The sequence below is a fragment of the Myotis lucifugus genome, unplaced genomic scaffold (assembly GCF_000147115.1).
Source record: "Myotis lucifugus unplaced genomic scaffold, Myoluc2.0 scaffold_122, whole genome shotgun sequence".
NCBI classification, from domain to species: Eukaryota; Metazoa; Chordata; class Mammalia; order Chiroptera; family Vespertilionidae; genus Myotis; species Myotis lucifugus.
In genome coordinates this window covers 2,367,164-2,371,960 of record NW_005871170.1, presented here as the reverse complement: position 1 = coordinate 2,371,960, position 4,797 = coordinate 2,367,164, and positions in this window count along the sequence as shown.

Genomic DNA, 4,797 nt, shown 5'->3' with positions numbered 1-4,797 from the left:
AAGGAAGGCCTTTAGAGTTAAAGTTAGAATTATCATGGATACTTGATTCAGAAAGCAAAGTAAAGAAGAGTCAGAGGTAACTCTAGACTAGACTTTGGCCAAGACTATGGAGAGTAAAAATTTCCAAACTAAAGTTATAAGTACTCCCCTTGAAAGAGAAGGCGAGAACCGTGTTTCAGAAGATACATACAGGGCCCCATGTAAGAGTCAGGTACTACTATAACTACAAGGCACACTCAATTTCAATCTCTCTCTCACTCTCCTAATAACCTGTCTGGATATTCTATTCAATAATGTTTAAATGAGTAAAAAAATTCTATAATTCATAAATGGTTATATATTTATTCTATAACATTTTTCTTGACAATTGAGCAAAATCACTAACTATATTGTTATAATCAAATTTTTCATATAAGTTATGTTCTATTGACAGTAATTATTAGAGATTAAAATAAAAAGCTTCTGTACAGCAAAATAAACCATCAACAAAACAACAAAATTTAAATTGTTTTAGTGAAAATGGGCAAATTAAATGTGAAAATTATTTTTCATATAAGTTTTCAAAAGTGTTTTCTTCTAAAATATTTAAAATTATTAAACGTAAATAAAAAACTACAAATTAAAGTTAATAACTATTGAATTTTTAAAGAGAAAATGTAAATTTAATTTTTTTAAATTTTATTTAAATGTTATTAATTTTAAAATACACTAAAAGGCCCTAGCTGGTTTGGCTCACTGGATAGAGCGTCGGCCTGAGGACTGAAGAGTCCCAGGTTCGATTCCGGTCAAGGGCATGTACCTTGGTTGCAGGCACATCCCCAGTAGGGGGTGTGCAGGAGGCAGCTGATCGATGCTTCTCTCTCACGGATGTTTCTAACTCTCTATCCCTCTTCCTTCCTCTCTGTAAAAAATCAATAAAATATATTTTAAAAAATACACTAAAAGCTAGTCACAAATTCAGTTTTAATTGTCCATCCAGTTGCCAATAGCATCAGCATCATGCTACATATATATGTTATGTCTAAATTTAAGACTAATGTGCCTTACTTAATATTGCAAACTTTTATTCAGCTGTCATGTACAACTGTTTCAAACAGTGAGCTAATTCAAGAGAGTCTCCAGATCCACAAAGGCAAGCAAGAAATAGATGCTCAGCCCTCTTAGAAAAGAATGCTTCATTATGCAAGAAACTACTGCATTCATTGAGAGGAAGAATTTGGCACAATAATTAATTTATATTTTCTCTTTCTTTAATGTGTCTGCCTCTCAAATCCTCTCTGCTGAAAAAATACCTATTTCTGAAATTGACAGGGCACAATTTACAAACCTTCATGCCATTTGGACAGGATTGCCTTTTTTTGTTTGTTTCTAAGTCATGGACATGAGATGAAGAAAGTGTTTCTCTGGGCCTTGAAGAGTGTTAGCACGAGAGAAGATGGTTAGGGATGCAGATCTTGCTGTACCAGGACTGAGTGCCTGTTCTGAATGGAAGAGGCACCTATGTGTTCTTTACTAATTTATTTTTGTGCAGAGTATTTTAACTTCAGGTCTCAAAGTATGAATGGCCCTACTCTTCACCTAGATCCAGCTCTCACCTGCGATCATCAGAAATACTTTTTTGTGATCAAAACTGGAACCCACTGATAGGTGATCAGTCTTACTTTGAACCTGGAAATAAGCTGTTTAATCTAGACCCACACAGCAAATATTAACAAGAAAGAAAAAGGAAAAATGAAACTAAGCAAGGACCATCAAACACCTAAAGAAAATCAATACTATGAAAGAGAGGCACCAGATACAACAAATAAGAGAATTAAGACTTGATACACAGTGTTAATAAGAGGAGAGGCAGGCAATGGCCAGATCCTGACAGGCCTTATTGGTCCTTCTAAGGAGACTGTACTTTATAAAGCTGTCAGAGGGCCAGTGGAAGGTTTTCACCAGGGAATGACTTTATCATATTTGTGTTGTAGACAAGTCACTGCAGTGCGAAAAACAGCTTTCAAGTGGAATAAGATTAGAGGCAGAAACAATTTAGGAATTTGTTTAATAGTCCAGATGGGAATTGATAGAAGCTTGAACTAAGGCAGTGGGAGTAGGAGTAAAGAAAATAGTATTAGGTCCTGGCCAGGTAGCTCTGTTGGTTAGAGTATTGTCCCAATATGCCAAGGTTGCAGGTTTGATCCCCAGTCAGGGCACATAAAAGAAGCAACCAATAAATATATACATCAGTGGAACAACAAATTGATGTTTCTCCCTCTCCCTTTTCTCCTCTCTCTAAAATCAATAAGTAATTTTTTAAAAATCTTTTAAAGAAACTAGTATAAAAGTATTTAGTAGATATAATCATTAGAACATAATGATTGATTTGATGTAAAGAATGAGAATACAATCAGTCAAGGATAATGTCCAGGTTTCTGATGGTTTGACTGTCTGGATCATTTTATTACTAATTAATTTTGAAAAATGGTAGAAGCAGATTTGGTTAAAATTGAAATGAAAAAGAATAGTGATAACAATCACAGCAAATAATAATAATGATGGAGTATATTGAGTTTCTACTATGCACTATGATTCCATTTTTTTCTTTAAAAATATCTACATCTATTAATCCAGTTAATGCTATAAACATTCTGAAAAAATGGATACTATTAATTAGTCCTTTTTGACAGATGAGGATATTCTTGTGTAGCAAGGCTAAGTAACTTGCCATAACTCACAAACAATACTCAATAAACAGTGCTGTTGTTGTAGCTATAATGTTATTGTTTCTTATAATGCCTGCTTTAATCTATTGCTGCATAAAACAAAAACAAAACTTACTGGCTTGAAACAACAATAAATATTTATTATATCATATAGTTTCTGTGGTCAGGAATGCAGGGGTAGCTTATGTAGGAGATTCTGGCTTGAGGTGTCTCCTGAGTTTGTGATAAGACATCAGCCCGGCTGGTAGTCATCAAAGGCTTGAGTGGGACTGGAGGGTTCACTGCAAGGTGGCTCACTCTCATGGCTGGCACGCTGGTGCTGGCTGTTGGCAGAGGCCTGAGTTCCTTCCCATGTGGACAGCTTCATAGGGCTGCTTGAGTTTCTTCATGATATGGCTGCTGACTTCCCCAGAGTGAATGATCCAAGAACGAAAAAGACAAAGCTACAATGTCTTTTAGATCCTAGATTCAGACATCACACACTGCCATATCCTACTGTATATACAGGTCAGCCGGATTCAATGTGGGAGGGGCATATATAAAGGTGAGCGTCATTGGGGTATTCTTGGACACTGGCTGCCACATGTCCTTTAATTTTGCCTTGTGGCATTAAGTCGCAGGATCTTTCCCCAGTGCAGTCCAGCTCTCAGCTCATCTGTCTTAATGCACAGATAGATTTTTAGAGACAACCATGCATTCCATATCCTTTAGGCAATCCTATATTAATATTGTATCTGTCAGCCAAGCTTTAGTCAATGTTGAGCATCAGGAAGTTTGACATTGTAATCGCTGACAATTTCCTTGAGACCAGTCAACTGCTCTTGATGGTTAACTATATTGAAGGCCTAGCACTGCTGATCTCCACCTATTTCTAACCCTCATCTCTCTCCAGTTAATACACTCCAGGTTCACTGGCCCTTTTTTTCTACCGTGGAGCCTTTGAATGCTCTGGAATGCTTTCCTTGCTTCCTCCCCTTCTCTTTCTCCCTTGGCCATAGCCACCTCTAGGCTTCAGCTTCCATGCTGCTACTCAGAAGAACTTCTCTGCACGGGTGGGACTCCAACAGAGCCATGGCCTCTCAGAACTGAGGGCCCTGAGCCATGTTCTGCCACGAAGCAGATGAAAAGAAATATGTTCTGCTCAGGAAAGAAGCTCCATTAGCACCCTCATGAGGAGGAAAAGGCACCATTTGTCATTGTTATGAATAATAATAAAGACAATTACTGCTACCATTTGTCAGTACTTAGATAGCAGTTTATCCTTGTCCCCATCTCCTTCCAGAATTCACTTGAATTAAAAACAATAGTGACTAAAAGGGACTTTGCTAAAGATGTCAAGTGAAGAATAAAAAGAAAAGTCTGGGGGGGAAAAAAGTCCCTCAGATATCCCTGTTCCAAAGCAACTTTCTTCACTGCTCTGATGTAGGAATATTTTATCCAGTGTTAGGTTGTATATGTTTAGCAATCAGCTGTTTGAGGGGTGGAAGGGCCCACTACTGTGGAGTAAATATTCTCACATGTTTGATTTTGCACTACCAGCGTGATGTCACTGAACATGGGAGCTGGGAAGAGATGCCAACCATCAGCTCTTGGGAGCCAACAGGAGCCAGCTCCAGCACACCCTGATACCCCTCAACACCAACCTCACTGCTTCTTCTTCCTCACAACTACCCCATCTCTCAGCTCCTACCCATCAAACTCTGCACATCCAAACCCTACTCAACATTCAGAAAAACAAAAGGCCTTCAGTTAACAGGATTCACCCTTCCTAGAGGGCAGTATATTTTGATAACAGAACTTGATGCTTAGGGTCTTCGTCCCAAGAAAGACATCAAAGCACTTATTCTAAACTCATGCTCTAGATCACAAGAGTAATTCTAGAGAATGTAATTTCCTCTATCTCCTTATATGTATGTCATCTCATTTATAATCCCCATAACAGTCATTTGGGATATTACCTCAATTTTCTAATTAGGAAATTGAAGTTTAGGGAGTTTAAGTGACTTGCCCAAATTCACTGAATTAGAAAGTGGTATAACTAGAATTTGAAGCTAGGGCAGTGATGGCGACCCTATGACAGAGGTGACAC